The 23,255-nt window shown below is 45.7% G+C and overlaps 1 protein-coding gene across 5 annotated transcripts in view; it reads left to right on the top strand.

The window, feature by feature from the left end:
- LOC126354250 (inositol polyphosphate-5-phosphatase A) overlaps positions 1–23,255 on the top strand; it is a 311,452-nt gene that overhangs the window by 39,864 nt on the left and 248,333 nt on the right. The gene's annotated exons all lie outside the window — the stretch shown is intronic.

Here is a 23,255-nt window from a genome sequence, read left to right as displayed (position 1 = left end):
TCTTACCAAATTACCCTTCAGTTTTTTCTTATCTAATGAGCCTCTACCATTTGGTTGCAAAGCTTTGCAGACAGTAGTTCACTTCTTGGAGCCCCCTACTTCTGTCCCTCCAAGCCAGGCATGGTCTTTCAGAATCCTTTTCTCTAATGTTGGCGGACAGTTGAATTGGTTCTTCATTTGCTCCAAGACATTGGTTTTTGTTCCCAGATATAAAGTTTTTAACTTGTTTCTAAGGTAGGAACAGGGTCGTTGAGGTACCTCCTGCCACATGCTGTTACCAGGGTCTTCACACTACCTTCTCCATTAGCTATCCTAATAATTAATTTTAAATGTAATTAGTCCTTTTTCTGCTTCATCCAGTTTTACTGCTGTAGGAGCTCAAATGAGTGCAAGACCTTAAGGATTCCGCGTCCCTGATACTAACCAATGATGAAAGAACAGTTGAACAGGTTTCCAGATTTTCTCTGAGCTCTTTGTGTCTATTTGGATTTTTAACACTTGGTCGGGGAGTGGGATGGTTATGGGAGGGATGTAACTATAAACTGTGACCACCCAGCTAATGACTGATTGTTTCTTTCGCCCCTCAGGGGTACAGCATTTGTTTGCTGAGTACAGGCTTGGTGACCCAGGATTCCTGAGCTGGGGACTGGTAAGTGTTGCCAGTCCTCTGTCACCGTGAGCTCCGGGCACGCTTCAGCAACAACCATTCGGAATGGCAGTAGAACGTTGTGTGTCACACGCAACGGGGATCTTGACTTGACCTCCCGAAGTGTGAAGATGGTAAAAACCTATATAAAAAACCTCAATCTCAAGGTATGCTGCACGCTGATGAGATTCATGGCTGTTGAGTTGGAACAGTCATCAACGGGCGACCTCCAGGAAACCTGCTGCACCTCAGTTGTATAAGGCTTACCTAGGCATGTGGGGCTCTGTCTAGGTGGACTTTTATTTCCCTAGCTGCTCTTGGGACCAGAATGAAGCTTTAGAAATCTTCTCTTCCTCCTCTCAGCGGAAAGGGTGGGCTGCTGGTAGGTACTAACACCCAAACAAACAGGAGAGCTTCTGTAACTAGTCCTCGAGACTTGGACATTACTCAGACTCTGTCAGTATAGAGTAACACAACACATGCTGGTGGCCAGAAAGTGTTTCTTATGATTAAAGGGAAAGAGAGGAGCTTTGAGAAAGTTTTGCTTTTTACATACAAAAAGGTTTAGAGGGAATTACTGGACATTTAAAATCTGTCAAACACTTGCAAAATGGGACACTGTTGGTAGAAACATCTATTTCCCAACAAATAAAGAACGTCCAGAGCGCTCAGTGTCTTGGGGAGTATGCAGCAGAAAGCCCACTGCACAACACCTTGAACTATAGCAAAGGTGTTGTGACTTGCAGGGATCTGGTCGACAATCCCCAAAAAGAACTGAAAGCTCAGTGGCATCATTTATGTACAGAACATAATAAAACAGGTGAATTTTTACTGACTTTCAGCAGCACAAAATGTCTGGAGTATGTTAAGGTTATGGTTTCCTCTACCTCAGTGTGCAGCTTTATTTTCCTAACCCAGTGTGATGTTTTACATGTCAGTGCCTTGCGCACACTTCCTCAGGTTGTAAGAGAGCAGCCACTTTGGGCAAATGTGGTAATGCCACCCATGTAGGTGTTGGTTGTTCATCTCATGCAAAGCGTGTAAACCACTCTGGTGATTACTCTGTCTGGAGTAGGGACTGCAGTGTCTTCCTTGAAAAAAGGCAGATACAAGGCCTTCATATTTGAAGATCATTGACATTGCCCACCACATCCCCCCGTGGGTCCAGGGGTTAGAATAGGCGCAGTGAGGACACTTTCTGGGGTACATCATCTTTTCCTGTTGTATCCTGTCCCCTTTTGCCCTCATGACAATTTTGGATTTCTCTGCACTCTACGTCCAGCATGGTAGGCAGTCGGTTGTGGTGGGGCCATCATGTACCCATTTGATGGTAGACAATTGACAACACAGTGATTGCACTGCTGGTGCCTGAGCTGTAAACTCCCCACGTATGCCAAGGAGTAGATGCCTGTCTTCCTGGGGCATCAGGACTCCTGATAATGGTCATCATGCCAGGTGGCCTTTGTTGTGGCTTGGTGGCACCCATGGGGATAACCCCTGATCAGAGTGGGTGGCATCAGGGCAGATGACCTGCAATAAAGTGGACTACGTCATCTCTTGCGGTTGACCATATGGCACCAGCAGTCTCTAAGAAGGGCAAGATAGAATAAATGTCGACAGGCATGACTCTAAATTGTTTCCCTCCCTCACTTCATCCCTCTGCGGGTTCGGGGGTAAGAATAGGCCTGCGGTATTCCTGCCCGTCGTAAGAGGAGACTAAAAGGAGTCTCAAACGTTTCGGCCTTATGTGATGGTCCCCTCTTGGGTTTGACCTGCACTTTTCAAAATTTCCGTTGTTAGTGCGTGCCATTTGGGGAAGGACGCCTTACGTGGTGTTTTTCTATTGGTCCATCGTGCACCACCATCTTGTATGTTATCTATTGTTGTGTGGCGGGATTTACACCCCATGTCTTCTGGGTTGCCTCCTCGTCTTGTGCGCAATCCCCTTCTTAGCGCCCACGACAACTGTGGACCCTTTTAACACCTAAAATCCAGCACGGTAGCCAGTCCGTTGTGGTGGGGTCGTCATGTACCCTCTTGGTGGTAGCCCCCTGACCACGCAGAGATCGCACTACAGATGCCAGAGCTGTTTCCTCCCCATGCATGCATGGAGTATGTGCCCATCTCGTCCGGGGCACGGGACTCCGGGCAATGGGATATCGGCCAGGTACCCGTTGCTTTGGCTGGGTGGCGCCCTTGGGGAGAGCCCTCGTTCGGAGTAGGTGGCATCTGGGCGGATGTGGCGCATTGAAGCGCAATAAATCTCACCAAGCTGGTGGTCGCACTGCCACCAGCGTCTCTAAGCGAGGCAGAATTGAATGTGATGCTGCACAATATGACCCTTAGGCGTTCCCCTCGTTGGCTGCGCCATGGGAGGGACGCAGATCTAGTGCCAAGCTGGAGCCTTATGTACCACAATACCTTGTCTGCAGCAGGACTGATGGTAACTCCTTTCTTTCGACAAAGCCTCTGTTTTTTGTGGAACACCTGGAGGATAAGTTTGGGGAAGTGGCGGGGTTGTCTAAAATGAGGACTGGGTCCATCCTCCTCAAGACGTCCTCCCCAGCCCAGTCACGGGCGTTGCTCTTGTGTGATAAGCTGGGAGACGTCCCTGTTACCGTCACTCCCCACAGTAGCATAAATATGGTGCAGGGGATTATTTACCATCGCGACCTCTTGTTACAATCCGACGACGAGCTGAGAGCTGTCTTGGAACGACGTGGTGTGCATTTTGTCTGTCTTGTACACAGAGGACCCAAGACTAACAGGGTGGCCACCGGTGCCTTTATCTTGGCCTTCGAGGGTGCTGTCTTGCCTGAGAAGGTCAAGGTAATGGTTTACCGTTGTGACGTCAAGCCATACGTCCCTCTCCCGATGCGGTGCTTCCAATGCTGGAAGTTTGGGCATATGTCCTCCCGTTGCCCATCCAGCGCCACATGTCGAGATTGCGGACGCCCCTCTCATCTCGATTCTCCATATGCGTCTCCACCTGTCTGTGTCAACTGTGGGGAATACCACTCTCCATGCTCGCCGGACTGCCCCGTTCTTCATAAGGAGCGGAAGATAATGGAATTTAAGACCCTGGACCAGCTTACTTATCGCGAGGCAAAACTGAAATTCGAAAGGTTGTATCCTGTCCCACTTCGAACATCTTATGCTGCAGCCACGTTATCGTCGCCCTCGCGGACGGCAGTTGTCGCCTCATCTGTGCCGCCTTCAGTGGGCCCTAGGGGCCGTACATCTCTGTCTGCCCCCCTCGTGTCTGGGGGCAGCCTTCCTCTGTTGCCCCCTTAGCAGTTGGGGGCAAACCCTCTTCTGTCACTCCCCCCGCACATGCTTCGGGAGTGACATCTGCTCAAAAACCAGGGGCCTCGATCCCTCCCCCTCCCCCTCCTTCTCCACCGGCGTTGCCTCTGCCGGTTCCTCTCTCGCGGAAGGGGTCCCTCGGGGCCCTCCCTTCTTCCGTTTCTTCTCCTACCCAGACGGATGTCAGCCAGTGGCTGAAGGTTCCGCCACCTGCTGGTCGTAGGGCTTCTGTGTCCTCGTCAGCCTCCGACGCTCTTTCAGAGAAACTCTCCCAGCCCTCTAAGCCAAAGGACAGACGCGAGAAGAAGGAACGGAACGTGTCCAAGAAGAAGGACATTCCGGCGGTTTCAGTACCGCCTGCTGTACATAGTTGTGGCTCTAGGGATGAGGTGGAGATCCTCGCCTCTGCCGCAGCTCTCGCCCTCACGGAACCCTCAGGGGCCTCTCCTATGGACGCAGCTGACTCCCGCCCAGTGGTGGCCGTTGGCTCTGGGGCGCCGTCGGCCTCTTAGTCACCTTCACATTACCGTTTGCTCTGTTTATGTTCCTCCGGATGGGCAGCTCCCCCACCATGTCTTGGCTGCGCTGCTGGCTCAACTCCCGCCACCATTGCTGCTTCTGGGCGATTTCAATGCCCACAACCCTCTATGGGGTGGGACTGTCTCTGATGACCGCGGACGTGCCGTGGAGCATGTGTTGGCTCAGCTCGACCTTAGCCTCTTGAACACTGGTGCTCCCACGCATTTCAGTGTGGCCCATGGCTCGGTCTCTGCCATCGATCTCTCTCTTTGCAGCCCCAGACTTGTCCCATCCCTCCACTGGAGAGTGCATCCTGACCTGTGTGGTAGTGACCATTTTCCCATCTATTTGTCACTGCCCCAGTGTCATTCTTCTGGGCGCCTGCCCCGCTGGGCTCTCAACAGGGCTGACTGGCCGGCTTTTACTTCCGCTGCCACCATTGCTTCTCCCCCACAGGGTGACATTGACGAGGTGGTCCATGTTTTGACCACGTCAATTATTTCTGCGGCCGAGGCTGCCATCCCCCGCTCTTCTGGACTCACTCAGAGGAAGGCTGTTCCCTGGTGGTCGCCGGAGATTGCTGAGGCTATTCGTGACCGTAGGCGGGCTCTCAAGCGTCATAGGCGGCAACTGTCTCTGGAGACCCTCATCGCCTTTAAGAAGCTCCGTGCTTTGGCCCGTCGTCTTATTGCACGGCGTAAGCAGGAGTGCTGGGAGAGGTATGTTTCATCCTTGGGCTCCCGTGTCTCCCCGTCGCTCGTGTGGTCCCGCATCCGGCGGATTTATGGATACCAGACCCCTATGGGTGTCCCTGGAAACTCCCTGGATGGCGCTGTCTGCACTGACGCTGCCGCAATTGCTGACCACCTTGCCGCGCACTTTGCTACGAGCTCTGCGACTGCAACTTACCCTCCCGCCTTTCGCTCTCTAAAGGAGCACGCCGAGTGGACACAGTTATCGTTCCACACACATCGTTCTCAAAAATACAATGCTTCTTTCAGCGAGAGGGAATTCCTCACTGCCCCCGCCGATTGCCCTGATACGGCACCAGGACCGGACTGCATCCACGCGCAGATGCTGAAGCATCTCTCCAGGGACTGCCAAAGACACATCCTCACCATCTTTAACCACATTTGGAGCGAGGGCGTGTTCCCGTCGCAATGGCGAGAGGGTGTTGTTATCCCCATCTTGAAGCCCGGTGCGGACCCTCTGGCGGTGGACAGCTATCGTCCCATTACCCTCACCACCGTTTTGTGCAAATTGCTCAAATGTATGGTGGGGCGGCGTTTGTGTTGGGTCCTTGAGTCGCGCGGTCTCCTCGCTCCATCCCAGGGTGGCTTCCGTCAGGGCCGGTCTGCTGCAGACAATTTGGTGCGGCTGGAATCTGCTATCCGTACGGCCTTTGCCCGCCGTCAGCATCTCGTTGCTGTATTTTTTGATCTGCGGAAGGCATATGACACGACATGGAGGCATCACATCCTTGCTATGTTGTGTGAGTGGGGTCTTCGTGGTCAGCTCCCAGCTTTTCTTCAAAACTTTTTATTGCGCCGCTCTTTCCGGGTTTAAGTCGGTGCCACCTCTAGTTCATCTTGTATACAAGAAAATGGGGTCCCGCAGGGCTCGGTGTTGAGCATTTCCTTATTTCTAGTGGCCATTAATGGTCTGGCTGCAGCCATGGAGTCGTTGGTGTCTCCTTCTTTGTATGCCGACGACTTCTGCATCTCATTTAGCTCAACGACTAAGGGAGTCGCCGAACGCAGGCTGCAAGCAGCCGTTCGCAAGGCGGCATCATGGGCTCTGACTCATGGATTTCAGTTCTCTGCAGCCAAGACTCGAGTTATGCACTTCTGCAGGTGTCAGACGGTCCACCCTCATCCGGAACTTTACCTCGACGGTCACCTACTTGAAGTGGTGGACACTAGCCGCTTCTTAGGACTCGTCTTTGATGCCCGGCTCACATGGGTTCCTCATATTACTCAGCTGAAGCAAAAGTGCTGGCGGCACCTCAGCGCCCTCCGCTGCCTGAGCCACGCGTCTTGGGGTGCAGATCGCTGCACGCTGTTGCAATTGTACAGAGCCCTTGTGCAGTCCAGGCTTGATTATGGGAGCCTGGCCTATGGGTCTGCATCACCCTCAGTGTTGATGTTGTTGGACCCCATACACCACTGTGGGGTACGGCTTGCAACTGGCGCTTTCCGTACGAGCCCAGTGGATAGTCTACTGGTGGAGGCCGGGGTTCCCCCGCTGCAGATTCACCGCCACCGACTGCTCGCCGACTATGCTGTCCACGTGCATTGCTCACCAGGCCATCCCAATCGTCGCCTGCTTTTCTCTGCCAGGGTCCTCCCTCTGCCCGACCAGCGACCTAGGTCTGGGCTTTCCATTGCTGTCCGTGTCCAGTCCCTGCTGTCGGAACTGGGGTCATTCCCTCTTCTGCCACCCTTCCGGGTCCGTGCACCCACACCTCCCTGGTGTATGCCCCGGCCGTCGTCCGTCCGCCTGGACTTGGCATGGGAACCCAAGGACTCGGTTTCGCCTGTGGCCCTCCGTCGCAGTTTTCTTGCGCTCCTCGCCTCATTTTCAGTCTGTGAGCCTGTCTACACTGATGGTTCCCTGATGGATGGTCATACTGCCTACACTTTTGCTCACGCTGCCATGTTGAACAGCGCTCCTTGCCGGCTGGCTGCAGTATTTTTACTGCAGAGCTGGTGGCCATATTGCGCGCTCTTGAACATATGCGTTCTTGCTCAGGTACGTCTATCGTCATCTGCAGTGACTTCCTGAGCAGCCTCCAGGCTATCAACCGCTGCTATACCTCTTCTCCTCTGGTATCCTTTATTCAGGAGTCTGTTTTTGCCATTACCCGCTCTGGTCGTTCGGTGGTCTTTGTTTGGACGCCAGGTCACGTTGGCATCCCGGGGAAGGAACGTGTCGACAGGCTGGGCAAAGGGGCGATCGACGCCCCCACTTTGGAACTCAGCCTCCCGGCTCGTGATCTGCAGCTCGCGTTGCGCCGTAAGGTGCTTGGCATGTGGCATGACGAGTGGCGTAGCCTGGCTTCGCCGAATAAACTGCGGGCTATTAAGGAGACGACCGATGTGTGGCGATCCTCCCTGCGGGCTACTCGCAGGGACTCTGTCATCCTGTGTCGACTCTGCATCGGCCATACCTACCTGACACACGGACATCTTTTGCATCAGGAAGATTCCTCCCCCCCGGTGTCAGTGGGGGTCCCGGTTGACGGTCGCCCACATTTTGTTGGAGTGTACCCGACTGCGCACCCTTCGGCAGTCTTTTAATCTCCCGGGCACGTTGCCTTTGGTTTTAAGCGACGATGCCTCCATGGCTGACAACGTTTTAAATTTTATCCGTGGTAGTCCTTTTTATGGTTCCATTTGGGGGGGGGGGGGGTCCTGCCCCTTTCCCTTTCTGTGTCTCTTGTCCTCGAGTCTCTCATTGGTTGCAGATTTTAGTGTGTATTTGGATGGTTGACTCTTTCCCTTTTTTTTTGTTCTCATGGTCAGTCAACCAGTCTCTGGCCCTCTTCTTTTCTTCCGTTTCATTCTGTCCGGTGTTCGTGTGTCCTCTTCTTGTCTCTAGCGTTCACTGCCACATTGGTGTTCTTTCAGTGACTGGGGGGAGGGGCGTCTCCTGCCCGCTTGTGGTTTTACCTGCTCCGTAAATTTTTGTCTCGCCTGTTTTTTGGAATGGGGGGCTGATGACCTTCGCTGTTTAGTCCCCCTTAAACATCCCAACAACCACCACCACCACCACCACCACCACCACCACCACCGCCACCACCACCTCACTACACCATGGGAGGAATGTAGAGCTACAGAACGGAGAGAGCCATATTCACCTCAGTTTTTAGCCTGTAGCAGAACCGATGGGGACTCTATTCTACTGACGAAGCCTCAGTTTTTCATTCAAAAACCTGGAGGATAAGTTTGGAGAAGTGACAATCCTGTGCAAGATGCGAAACGGCGCAGTCTTGATTCAGACAGCATCCCCAGCCCAATCTCGAGTGTTACTTGCCTGTGACAAGCTGGGTGATATTCCTGTTTGCGTTACTCCCCATAAAAGACTCAACATGGTCCAGGGAATTATTTTCCATCCTGACCACCTCTTGCAGTCCGAAGATGAGCTCCGTGCCAATTTAGAACATCAGGGTGTTCATTTCATCTGGCACGTTTATAGGGCACCCAAAAACAATAGGGTTGCTACCGGTGCCTTCATCTTGGCGTTTGAGGGTGATTCATTGCCTGAAAAGGTGAAGGTGATGGTTCACCGCTGTGACATTAAACCATACAGTGGTTTAAGTGCTGGAAGTTTGGGCACATGTCTTCCTGCTGCACTTCCAGCACCACATGTCAAGACTGCGGACGTCCACTGCACCCAGATACTCAATGTGCGCCACCTCCCACTTGCAGCAACTGTAAAGAGCATCACTCCCCTGCCCAGTACTCCAAAAGGGGTGGAAAATTATGGTGTGCAAGATCCTGGACCGGTTGACTTACACAGAGGCTAAACGTAAATTTGAAAGATTCCATTCCATTCTGTTAACGTCGACATTGCTGCAGCTACATCACCATACCCGTCCCAAGTGCCAGTGGTTCCTCACCCTGTGCCACAAACAGTGGGCACTCTGGGCCATCAGAATACATCCACCCCCTTGGTGGCAAATCTTCCTCTGCTGCTCCCAAAGTACCTTCTACGGGAGCAAGGCCCTCCCAAACACAGGGGACATTGGTCTCCTCCCCCCCTGATGGAGAAGCAGCAGCCTCCTCCTGCTCCTCTCGTGTGGAAGGGGTCCCTAGGGGCCCTCCAAGGTCTCCACTAATGCCACGGCGGACACTTGTCAGTTGCTCAAGTAGCCAAAAGCTTCACAGTCTTCCTTCGTGCCTGAAGCTTCTTAGGGACTTCGGTCACAGCAAGCCCCTAAAGAGAAGCGAGAGATCAAGCAAACTAAGACCTAGTGTGCTAAGGAACAGGACCTTCTGGTGGCCCCAATAGCACCACTCCCTATCAATTCTGCATCTGAGGATGCATTGGAGATCTTAGCGTCCCCCTGTGGACCTGGTTCTCATGAATGCCTCATCCAGCATAGAAATGGCTACAAATACTCAGTCGGTGGCAGCAGGTGACCTGCCTCCTTGTGTGGTTCATGCCTTCCCAGCCTCATGATAACATTATCCTCCAGTGGAATTGCTGCAGTTTTTTTTCCACCACCTGGCTGAGGTACGGCAACTGTTAAGCTTTACACCTGCTTTCTGCATAGCCCTCCAGGAAACCTGGTTCCTGGCAGTGCCGACCCTTGCCCTCTGTGGCTATAAGGGATATTACAGGAACCGTAGCAACTGTAATAGTGTGTCAGGTGGAGTTTGCGTCTATGGTTCAAATGGCTCTGAGCACTATGGGACTCAACTGCTGTGGTCATTAGTCCCCTAGAACTTAGAACTACTTAAACCTAACTAACCTAAGGACATCACACACATCCATGCCCGAGGCAGGATTCGAACCTGCGATCGTAGCAGTCGTACAGTTCCGGACTGCGCGCCTAGAACCGTGAGACCACCGCGGCCGGCTTGCGTTTATGTCCTGAACTCAGTAATCAGTGAACCTGTGCCCCTTCAAACCCCTTCTTGAAGCTGTGGCTGTCAGGATAAGGACGGCACTGGAAATAACGGTCTGCAATGTATATCTTCCTCCAGACAGTGCAGTACCCCTGAATGTATTGGCTGCACTGGTTCATGAACTCCCTAAACCTTTCCTACTTTTGGGAGATTTTAATTCCCATAACTCCTTGTGAGGTGGCACCGTGCTTACTGGCGGTGGCAGAGATCTCGAAACTTTACTGTCTCAGTTTGACCTCTGCCTCTTAAGTACTGGGGCCGCCACCCATTTCAGTGTGGCTCATGGTAGTTACTCAGCCATTGAGTTATAAATTTGCAGACCAGGTCTTCTCCCATCTATCCTCTGGAGAGCACATGATGACCTGTGTGGTAGTGACAACTTCCCCATCTTCCTGTCACTGCCCCAGTGTCAGGCCCAAGGGCACTTGCCCAGATGGGAAACTTTCACCTCTGCTGTCACTGTTGAATCTCCCGCACACGGTAACATCGATGTGGTGCTTGAGCAGGTGACTAAAACCATAGTTTCTGTGACGGAAAATGTGATCCCTTGTTATTTAGGGTGCCCCTGCGAAAGACAGATTGCCGGAATTGCTGAGGCAATTAAGGAGCGTCGGCGAGCTCTACGGTAGCATAAGGGGCACCCTTCCCTGGAGCACCTCATAGCCTTTAAACGGCTCCGTGCCCACGTTTGTCAGCTTTTCAGTGCGTCATGGGATAGTGATACGCACATGTACAGATGGCAGGTGATTCATGTGAAATGGTTACTGACATGATTATGCCTTCACGACGGGAATTAACAGACATTAATGCGGATTGGTAGTTGGAGCTAGACACATGGGACATTCCATTTCAGAGATCATTAGGGAAGTCAATATTCCAAGATTCACAGTGTCAAGAGCATGCAGAGAACGCCAAATTTCAGGCATCACCTCTACGGACAACACAGTGGTCATTGGCCTTCAGTTAATGACAGAGATCAGTGGTGTTTGCGTAAGTTCTCAGTGCTAACAGACAAGCAACACTGTATGAAACTACAACAGAAATCAATGAGGGAATATGACATATGACAAACACATCCATTAGGAAAGTGTGGCAAAATTGATTGTTTAATGGGCTATGACAGTAGATGACTGAAGTGAGTGCCTTTGATGACAGCATGATATTGCTTGAGGCACCTCTCCTGGGCTCGTGACCATATCATTTGGACCCTAGATAACTTTAATTCCATGACCTGGTCAGATGAGTCCTGATTTCAGTTGGTAAGAGCTGATGGTAGGGTTTGAGTGTCTAACAGACCTCACGGAACCATGGACCCAAGTTGTCAACAAAGCTGGTGATGGCTGCATAATGGTGTGGGCTGTGTTTAGATGGAATGGACTGATGTAGTCTTTGAGTTGAAATGGTTATATGCTGGAATTTTTATGGATGACAATGCACCATGTCAGCAGGCCACTATTGTTCATGATTGGTCTGAAGAACATTCTGGATGATTTGAGTGAATGGTTTGGCCACCTAGACTGCCTGACATGAATTACATCAAATGTTTGTGGGACATAATAGAGAGATCAGTTTGTGCACAAAATCCTGCCCCAGCAACACTTTCGCAATTATGGACACCTGCAGAGGCAGCATGGGTCAATGTGTCTGCACGAGATTTCCAGTGACTTGTTGAGTCCACTCTACTATGAGTTGCTGCAACACGGGGAATATTAGGAGGTACCCTATCACTTTTGTCACCTCAATACATCCGATATTAACAAAATGCTTTTATCCAGAAATGCTTTTCTCGACATTGCCAGTCTACATTTTATATCCTGTGTACTTTAGCTATCACCTTTTATTTCGCTGTCCAAATAGCAAAACTCATCTACTTTTAGTGTCTTGTTTCTTAATCCAATTCCCTCAGCATCACCTGATTTGACTGCATTCCATTATGCTTCTTTTGTTTTAGTTGATGTTCATCTTATGTTCTCATTTCAAGATGCTGTCCATTCTGTTCAACTGCTCTTTCAAGTCCTATGCTGTCTCTATCAGAATTATGATGTCATCAGCAAACCTCAAAAGTTTTTATTTCTTCTTGCTGAACTTTAATTCCCACTCCAAATTTTTCTTTGTTTTCCTTTACTGCTTGCACAGTGTATAGATTAGATAACATTAGGGATAGGCTCCAACACTGTCTAACTCCCTTCTACTTAGCAAGCAATGGAAAAACCAGGCTGGAATAATGACAGCATGGAAAGGATAGATTGCTTCTCACTATGTAGTAGAACTGTTGAAGTAGTAGACAGGCACAACAGAAAGACTGCTGAACAAGTAAGCTTCTGGCAAAAAGGCTTCTTCTCAATTTGACACCTCCTCCCCCTACACACACACACACACACACACACACACACACACACACACACACACACACACACACACACACACTTTGTTGTGCTTTTCTGCAATTCAGCATTTCCATTATATGGTGAGTAGCAATCTATTCTTTTCATAATATTTTCCCTTCTACCTATACTATTGTTAAACGGCCTGAGAAACTACTTGATGCAGTTACATCACTACAGTTGTGGCCATGACATGGGGTATGCTCTATGCACCTTTTTTAATATGCTGATAGGTAACCCAGCATAGCCTGCTGATTTTTAATTTTCTAGTGACCTGACTGTTTTATCTTACTGTTGGTTGGGATCAATTATATGCTTTAATGGGAATGCTCTATATCTGTACTGGAGATGGGTGAAGTGGCCGTTGATGGATTTTGCGACAGAACAAAATTAGTCATTAAAAACATTTGCAATCCAATCATGCTATTTAATCATACATCCATTATGATGGATGATAAGGTCACAGCTGATATCTCCTTACAATTCCAATGTTATTTATAACTTCCCAAATGCCACTAGAGTTTCATAACATTGTATCTCCATGTTTTGCAGTCCTTTAGCATTTCACATTGGAAAAGTCTAGGTTGTTCCCTTGCTGATGTCACTTATTGCTTTATTCAGTTACACATTTAATTATTTATTTATTTTTGCTCATTTACTGTTGAGGTCATTTCAGGGCATGAGAGAGACTGACCAGTAAGTAAAGTCTGATGCAAATTCACTGAAAGGATTGCAGTTCTTGTCATACTATTACAAGCTTTTTTTTAGCATATTATAGAAATTTTGTACATTATCATCAATAGCTTCTTTTGCAACATATTTTTTTTTTTCTTTTTGCTACTGAAGTAATTATTTTCAGCTTCTATCAGTATCACCTAAACAGAATGGTGGTCAGAAATGAGAGGCTGTTCAGAACAGATGCCTTGTATGTAATGTGCGACGTGTTAGTTACAATATTGACAAAGAATGATTTGCTGTCTAGTGGGCTCATTTTTTAGGAAAGTTAGATTAAACTGATCTAGAATTAGCATTAATTTTTTAAAGCTGGAGTCAGCAGACAGCAAGTCAGTACTTCAATTTCCAATTAGTGTGATGTTGAGACAACCATTTCTGTTGCTATGCTTACGGTCTGTGTCAACAAGCAGCATTTCATCCAGCATCTCTTTTGTCTCATTTTAGACCAACTATACAGTAGTCCTTTTTTTTCTTTACAGTGGTGGTATACCATAGATGGCCCCTCCCATTATCAAGTATTCTGTTGGGTCCATATCTACCTAGCATGTGGTCAATTATTCCTTTAAACTTGAGCTGTTGTTCCTCTAATGCTCCTGCACTGTGCTGAAAGTTCAAAGTTCCTCATTGGTATATGACACTATTGACTGTTTATCTACTTTGTTGAACATATATATCGTTTTGCTTGTTTTAGTTGTTCTTTGTACTGTGGTAGTCTTGATTGCCACAAGCATGTCATGATCACGGATGCCACTTTCGATGTGGACGCCATTAAAGAGGTCAGGTCTGTTTATTGCCATTGTATCCAATATATTACCGTAATGAGCGGGGTTAGCAGCCTTTGATGTGCAGTGGACATGCAACTTATTTATGGGGGCCCTACAGTTCTCAACCCTACGGCACAAGTCCAGGAAGTCGCAGCCTAGCTTGTCGCAGAACTTTCAAAGTATCTCATTCAGTCCTTCAGAACCAAGAGGCCACAATCAGTTCTCGGGACAATGCTGCAAATTATGAAATTCATTGAAACTCTGTGTACCATGCTAGTCCTCTCAACTTTCTCTGCCAGTCCTGGAATGACCAAAGAATGACTTCGGAGCCCAAATAGCAGACGTCATTTGTAGCAATGTTCACCACAATCTGCAGTTGCTTACATGCTGTTTCCTCAAGGGGTGACAGAATAGGCTATTCAACATGTTGAATTAGGCCCCCAGGCATATACACTGAGTCCACATATATCCCCAAAACAGGTGACGCGAGTCCCACTGGCTCAGTTTCAGTTAAAGACAGCACCTCCAACTTGTTGGTTGGGGCACAGTTTAACACCCTGAGTCCTCACTAGCCCTTGTCCACACTGTACAGGATGCCTAGATCTACCATTGGAATGCCACTTGCAGTCAAGTCAACAAATAATGACAGATCCCATGCTACCTACAGAGGAGACAAGATCCACTGTAAAGGAGAGTATTTGAGGTACCGCAGGTACTTAACTCTCAGGAAATTTCCAATACACTGATTCACAGCAATGACCAATCATTTTACAGACTTAACTCTCGGGAAATTTCCAATACACCGATTCACAGCAATGACCAATCATTTTACAGTGGTCAGGATGATTTCCAGCTGCTTACAAATGGCAATCAACTTGCCCCGTGTTTGAGAACAGCATTCACAGTAGGACTGCATTTTTCCTGGTTCACTGTATTATGGGATGGTGAACAAATAACTTTAAAGTAACCCTACTGATTATCTTTTATGTCTATTGATCAAAATGGCCACTAATTCCATATAAGAACTGAAGCAAATACACAAAACAAGATTTCTATTAAGGCAGCAGAAAAACCTTTGGTAAAAATTACTAATTTCCTAAAACTTTCTGAGGTTAATTACAATTATAATTATTAGCAAACTCAAAAAGGAAGTTAATGATAAATGTAGGTAATATCCACTGGTAAGCCAAAACATGAGCACTACCCACTGCGACGATGGATACTACTTGGTGGCATAGTGGGCACTTAATGTGGTAATGAAACCATGTAAGCAGAGCAGACACGGATGGGAGATCGCCGTAGCAAAGATATGGGCTACAAATGGGGAAATATATTGAGATAAGCAAGTTACACAAAGGGCAGATTATTATTACGCAGAGCCTGTGAATGAATATATCGAAAATGGCGAAGCTGGTTGAATGTTCATGTACTACTATCATGAGAATCTATGAAAAGAGGTAGGAGGACAGTGAAGAACCACTAGGTGCTAAATAGTTGGATGTCCATGACTTCACAGAACGTGGGATTCGGAGGCTTGTCTGCTCTGTAAAATAGGGTAGATGCTGCTCTGCATTGTCTCTGCTGAAAGAGCACAATGCTGGTGCATACACAAGTGTTTTGGAGCACATTGTTCATTTTACATAGCTGAACATGGAGATCCGCAGCAGACCACCCCTACATGTTCACATGGTGACCCAATGACATCATTAGTTATGGTTCCAGTGGGCACGGGAACATTGGGATTTGACCATTGATCAATGGAAACGTGTCAGCCCTTCAGTTGAATAGCATTTTTGCTACACTAGGTCAATGGGTGTCTTCACAAACGCCATTGTCAAGGTGAACATTGCCTCAAAACGTGCAGTCCACCATTAATCCAGGCTGGTGGGAGCAGTATTATGCCATGGGAGACATTCTTCTGCACTTGTATGGGACCTGTGGTAGTAATTGAAGAGATGCTGACAGCTGCATCCCTTCATGATTTATGTCTTCTCCAACAGTGATGTCATGTTTCAGCAGTGTAATAGGCCATTTCTAAGTGCCAGAACCATGATACAGTTGTTTGAAGAGCATTATAGTGAATCCACATTGATGTCTCGGTGACCAAATTTGCCTGATGCAAATCCAATGGGACTTATCTGGGTCGCTGTCGGGCACCATATTGCATTAACAAATCAGTGGCCGGTTATTTACACAAATCGCATGTCCTGCACATAGACATCGAATGCCACATACCTCTACTAACCAACCAACAAAGGGGTGGATAAAATGTGGGGTTAAGGTATTTGGAAGAGAGTTTGTAAGTAAATAATCAAGGGTTAAAACTGTTGTAAAATTTTGCAGTCTCTCATAAAAAAGTAAAGCATGTTGTGGTATTATTAAACAAGAAACAAATAACAATTGTGTGCCAAATGAAGCTTCAGTTGATAGACTGAAATCATAGCCCAGCAAATTCAATGACGACTTCCTCATAATTCGAGCAAATATTTCACATGCTATGAACATCTAAATACAGATGCATTAGGTTCACTGTAGCAGCAGTATTTATGCCACCACCAGTCATTAATTTAAAAAATGCAGCCCCTAAGGAGACCATAGAAAAACAAGACACTAAAATGTATTATTCTAGCAATGGTAGGGATTCTAATAAAACTGATTCTGACAAAACATTGAAAGTTTGTGCAGATTTGATGTAACCTCCTTAAAGTTATCCTTGTAACCAGCTGATGACTTATTTCATGACACTTGAATATGCACTAATAACAGCCATCCTCAATATGAAGATAAGCAAACCATTTAAAAACACAGATTTGTTCAGCATCTTCCAGTAATTTCAAAATTTAGTGAGTCATTCATTTACTCGTATCGAAAGGAAAATTGTCTCAAGGAAATAATACAGTTATGAAATGGAATTGCTGGCCAGAACGATATATATTTAGTACCGCCAATACACATACAAAAGGATGTCGCACACATCCCAGTTCTAGCAGCTATGCCTTGTGACAGTTAGTTAGTACTAGTGAAGTCTGACACTTGCAAAAGGATCTTAGGATTCACATTTTTCTTTATATTGGTGTACTTACATCATATAGTTGGCCTACTTCGAAAAACTTCGGAACAGTTAGTAATCCAAAATGTCTGAATAACACAACCTATAATACTTCACTGTGAAAGTCATCTTCCTGTGCTCTAAAATAAAAATTGAACATAAAACCACTGTCTCTGGCTGTCCTTTGGCCAAAAGCTTACTTGTGTAGCAGTCTTTTTGTTGTGCCTGTCTGTGAATCAGCATTTCCACTATATGATGAGTAACAGTCTATTGTTTTCATAACTGTTGTTATTCCATCCTGGATTTTCACTTGTTTAAATTAAACCTGTATTAAGACTAGTGATATTTGCAGAGAAATATTTACATAGAGGTTCATACTGTGTTATGCTGATGTCAGTTGTTCATATGAAAAAAATAATCATGACTGAATGTGTGCTTGAGGTATTGACTATTCACCCTTGAAAACGAACTCTGAGAAGTGTTGTACCTTACTTACATGTCAAATTATGAGCTAAACAGCCATCTTTAATCATGACATAACTAAGTACAGTGTGAAGCCCCATAGTTAGGTCTGCGCGGATAAGAAGAGTGCAATCTGCATCTGCAAGGTCCTAATCTGCATCCGCAAGTTCCTTATCCGCATGCGCAAGTTCCTTATCTGCATCCGCATATATTTAAGTTTTGAATGAGCAGTTAATAGTAATAGACAGTAGTACTTAGAATTATAGTATGTAATGACATAGTTATTGTTAGGGTGCCATTTCTGATACAACTTAACTACTTTTTATAAATACTAAGATGGTATCTGTTCTTTTGGACAGAGTACTACAGTACACACAATATGCAGTCTACAACTACTAACAAAGAGATAGAGGGGCTGGCCAGTACTTACCTCAGCTTAGTACAGCTCTTCAGTCTTCTCCTCTTTCCCTTTCCTCTGTAGCCATTCACGTATCTTTTCATCCTACATAGTTGTGTTTATCTTTATACTATATACCTCTTTACTTCTGTATGCATCCTCTTTGGTTTGAAGCTGGCACAGTACTTACAGTAGAATATCTTTGGCTTCCGTCTTACAACCATGCCTTCATCCTTGCTACCCTCCCTGTTTTCCTTTCCCTGTTGTTTCATAACCTGGGTTGTGAGTAACTAAATCCACTTTTCCTTCTTCCCTTTCTTTCCCCTCTCTCCTCCCTGATGAAGGAACATTTATTCCGAAAGCTAGGAACGTATATTTTCGGTTGTTTTTTGTGTATCTATTGGCTGTACTGAGCTGAGGTAAGTACTGGCCAGCCCCTCTATCTCTTTGTTAGTATTTGTTTCACATCTTTATATGAGATTTTCCATTAATCATTTAGTTTACAACTACTTGCACATTATGATAAGTGGGTCATACTATTCAACACACATTCCTACCTCTTACACCCTATTCACTCCCTATCATCTGTGAAAGAATTACACTCTCATCGGCAAACCTTTAAGGTTTTATTTATTCTCATTGAATTCTAATTCTCTTTCTGAATTTCTCCCTGGTTTCCTTTACTACTTGCTTAATGTTCAGCCTCCCTTTCATGTCCTTCAGCTCTTAATTATGTGCAAATGGTAGATGACCTTTTGCTTCTTCTTTTAGAATTTCAGAGAGTATAATCCAGTCAGTATTGTCAAAAGCATTTCTCTAAATCTACAAATGCTGTAGACATACATTTGCCTTTCTTGGCTCTTGCTTGTTGGATAAGTTATAGTAGTCCAGCAGAATTAGCATTCAGATGGGAAATAATTGCTACAGATGGTTTTATTGTTTTAATGGCTTTGTTTGTGTCCCAGTATGACTAGCCTAGGTTTTCCCCCTTGGTGGAGTTGTGGAAAAGTGGTGGGGGGGGGGGGGGGGGGGGCAAAAATGTACCCAAAAAAGGGGTATTTTTTCGATTTTGTGATTATATCTCGCAAATGACTCACAATATCGAAAACCTAGTGCAATTACAAATTTTATGGCATGAAATTCTGCATTGAATGAGACCATCTGCGTATTTTTTAGATCACCTGTTTCCATATTAGTGCTCTTCAAAATTGGACCAATTTTACAAGTTCATGAAACATTTCCGTTTTAACCAACTAAAAAAATCTAAGCAATCGAAATTTTTATTAACAAGTTATGTTTTTTTAGCTCCCCTGTAAAATTTGTCTTTTGTCAGATGTGTGGTCTCTACTCTTAACCCTCGATATAATATAGTCATACCAATTCAACTGATATGGAGGGGGCAGGAAGAAAGAGACACTCCTTGAAATTAAGTAGTGGTTATTATATTTTGCAATTACAAAATTTTACATAAATGTATGAGATGAAAAGGGTAAAAGTGGGTATGTACACAAATTTCACATACGTAGACATCCTCAAAGTCTGTAAAATCCGAGTCTGATGCCCCATCACTCAGCTCCTCAAAGTCAGTAATTTTGATCATGTCATATATACAGTCCAGGCCTTCGTCAATATCTGGTTCGTCAGTTTCATCTGGTTGGAGGGAGTTAGTGCACGAGTTCCCCTTGCAGTTGACACAAATTAATGAGCACTTAATACCAGCCTTCCAACACCCACAACTACCTGCACAGCCCTTGTTGCATTTGCAAGAAATTATTGAGAGAAGAGACTGTGGAGCTGGTTCTTTTAGAGCTAGGAACAGGTCAAGACCAAACTCTGAAGCCTGCCACCCCAGAGGAGCGGATCCATCTGGTGTCCTATCCACATTTGTACTTGAAAGTAGGTCCTCAAGCAATGCTGGTGAGCTGCTTGTGACGTTGGTGGTAGGGATGCTAGGGTGAATCTGGATTTCACAATCACTTTGGGAAATAGGCCTAGGTCGAATCGCAATTTGTCTAAATATCTCCTGCCGTACCTCCATAGACGGTTGTAAAAAATCGGATGGCAGCTTCAACAATAGCTTCAGCTTGGGTGTCATGCTCTAAGAGAGGTTTGATATTTTCCAGAAGACATTTACTTTTGAGCAGTAGATTGACCACCTTTTTCTTGCCCTGACTAAAGAGTGCGGTCGCGCGAAACACCGGCACTTATTGGCGGGTGGCGTGTCATTCTCTATGGTTAAATAACTGTGTCGTTTGGTGTGCGTCCACCCCAGAAGAGAGGTGGGAACTGGCGAGACCCGGCCAGAAAAAACTTTTACCTGGGCCACACCTGTCCTTTGGTCCACGGGTGGCGCGAGGCGCCACTAAAGGGCAATAAACTGTGTCACCTAGTGGGCGAATGCAGGATGCTGCCACCTGCTAACTGCACACTCACATTATGCTCAATATTCTACACAAGTATGGAAATGGGTCGTCCAAAAAATATGTGGATGCTCTCATTCAGTGCAGAATTTCATGCCCTACGATTTTTAATTCCACTGTGTTTTCAATATTGTGAGTCATTTAAAGGATACAATCACAGAACCGAAAAAATACTCCTTTTTCGGGTACATTTTTGCCCCCCCCCTCCCCCCCCCCCCCCCACCCACTACTTTTCCACAATTCCGCCAAGGGGGGGATAACCTAGGATAGTCATATTGGGCCACAAATGAAGCCATTAAAACAATAAAAGCTTTTGTAGCAATTATTTACGATTTGTCTAATTTTTAGGTTTAACCCTACTGGACTATAGGGTCAGTATTGCCTTTCATGGTACCAGTTTTTTCATTCTTCTGTAAATAACTTGCCAGTATTTTGCAACAGTGACTTGTTAAAATGATGGCTCATTAATATTCACACTGGTCAGTACCTGCCTTCTTTGGAATTCGAAGTGTTATGTTGTTCTTGAAGTCTGAGAGTATTTTTCCTGCCTCGTATTTCTTGCACACCAGTCAAAATAATTTTTTCATGGTTGGTTCCTCAAAGGATCATAATAATTCTAAAGGAATATCTTTTATTCCACGGGTTTTTCAGTGCTCTATCAAAATCTTCTCTCACAATAAATTAATTGTTCACCAAGTGGCATTAGAATACATATATAAAGAAGGTTATAATTAAGCAAGTTTTCGGAGCCAGTGGCTCCTTCCTCAGGCAGAAGGCTTGAAGAGGAAGGAAAAAGTGTGAAGGAAATGGACTGGAGAGGTCTAGAAAAAGGGGCAGATTTCAGGAACGTTACCCAGAACTGCGGGTCATGGGAGACTCAGCAGGCAGGATGAGAAGGAAAGACTGATTTTTATGGACTGCATTGGACTAGATTTAAAATCTCATCCAATACAGTCTGCTTAGTCTAACCCTGGCCCCCTGGTCTGGTTGACTTTCCTGAGATTTACACCTTTTCCTAGATGTCTCCAGTCCTTTTCCTTCCCCCTTCTTTCCCCTTCACCTTTCTGCATGGAGGAGTTACTGGCTCCGAAAGCTTGCCTGGTTATAACCTTCTTTGTTGTGTGTGTTCTGCCACCACTTCGTGAGTAGATTATTGATCTATCCAACTAATTTATAGTGTCAAAAACTCTTCTCACAGTGTTGTATCTTCCAGTGAATCTTCACCTACTTCCTCTTCTCTTTTTATACCATTTTTCTTTAGTTTGTTTCCTTTATATAGGTCCTTTATATATGTTCCTTCCCTTCTTAGATTAGTACTGGTCTTACATCTGAGCTCTCGATATTCATACAGTTGTCTCTTCTTTCCAGAGGTCTATTTAATTTTCATACATGCGGCATCTATGTTTTTTTATAGGTATGCATGCTTCCACTGCCTTGCATGTGTCCTCTAACCATTCCTTCTTAACTATTGGTGCTTTGTCATTTCAATTTGTCTGAGACATTTGTATTCTCTTTTACTAGCTTCATTTATTGCATTTCAATAGTTTGTCCTATTTTCAGTTACATTTGGAGCCTCCTGTGTTATCTATGGATTTCTACTAGGCCTCGTCTATTTAATTATCCGATTCTCTGCTGCCTTCACTGTTCCATCTCTAACACTTGTCCATCTTCTGTTTTATTCATTTCACCCAATTCAGTGCAGTGTTGCCTCACTCTTCCTCTAAAACTCTCAACAACCTTGTTTTGCCACCTCTTTAGTCTCAGTATGTAGCTCATAATCAGTCAGTTATGGCCAGAGTTCGCATCTGCCCCTGGAAATTTATTACACTTTAAAATCTGGTTGCTAAATTTGTATTACTTTATGATCAGTTCGAAACCTTACCGTGTTCCCAGGTCTCTACCACATACAATTTTCTTTCGTAGTTCTTAAACCAAGTGCAAGCAGTGATTAACTTAGGCTCCTTGCAAAATTCTACCAGGTGGCGTCCCTTTTCATTCCTTCCCCCTATGTCCATATTCTCCTCCTATTTTTCCTTTTCTTCCCTCTCCTACTACTGGTTTCCAGTTGCCATTAGATTTTCTTCTCCTAGCTGACTAAGTACTTTCTCGTCATAAATTTGTTCACTCTCTTTGTCATTGCAGATCTATTGGCATATGGTCTTGTACTACTGTAATGGGTGTTGACTTTGTGTCTGTTTTGTCTATGATAATGTGTTCACAATGGTATTCGTAATAGCTTACTCACATTCCTACTTCCGTATTCATGATTAGGTCTATCCCTACATTATTTGTGTTTCATTTTGTGTTGGTAACTCTATACTGACCTGACCAGAAGTCCTGTTCTCACTGCCACAATACTTCACTAATTCCCTCCGTATCTTACTTGAATTTATCCATTTCCTTTTTTCAGTTGCGTAATCTACCCACCCAATTACTGGGTCTGACACTCCCGGCACTGACACACCAGTTTTGTTCCTCCTGGTGATGATATCTGTGGGTAGTCCTTTCCTGGAGATCCAAATGGCTGATTATTTTACATATGGAATACTTTACCCAAGGAGGTGCCATCACCATTGAGCCAATTAAATCATCCAGACTGTTGCCCCGAAACTACAGAAAAGGCTGCTCTAGAACCATGTTAGTCTAGCCTATCCACAGATATATCTCTGTTCTGATTGCAACTATGGCACAGCTATCAGGTTATCAGTGTCACTGACAGCCCCCACCTCCCCCTCCCTTCCCCCCAGGAGGAGGATTTAAGTAAAAGGATGAGTATGGAGCTGTAAGTAGTTGACTAGTAGGAAACTGGAAAGCTTCATTGAAAGTGATTTCTTAATCCTCTTTATATTTATATGACTTAAATCTTGTGTCTTTCTATAATTTAATATTTTTCCTTCCAATTTAAGTATATACAAATTATTTTGTAAGAGAAATGTACTT

The sequence above is a fragment of the Schistocerca gregaria genome, chromosome 3 (assembly GCF_023897955.1).
Source record: "Schistocerca gregaria isolate iqSchGreg1 chromosome 3, iqSchGreg1.2, whole genome shotgun sequence".
Classification (NCBI taxonomy): domain Eukaryota; kingdom Metazoa; phylum Arthropoda; class Insecta; order Orthoptera; family Acrididae; genus Schistocerca; species Schistocerca gregaria.
This window is presented reverse-complemented; position numbering and strand designations above follow the sequence as displayed.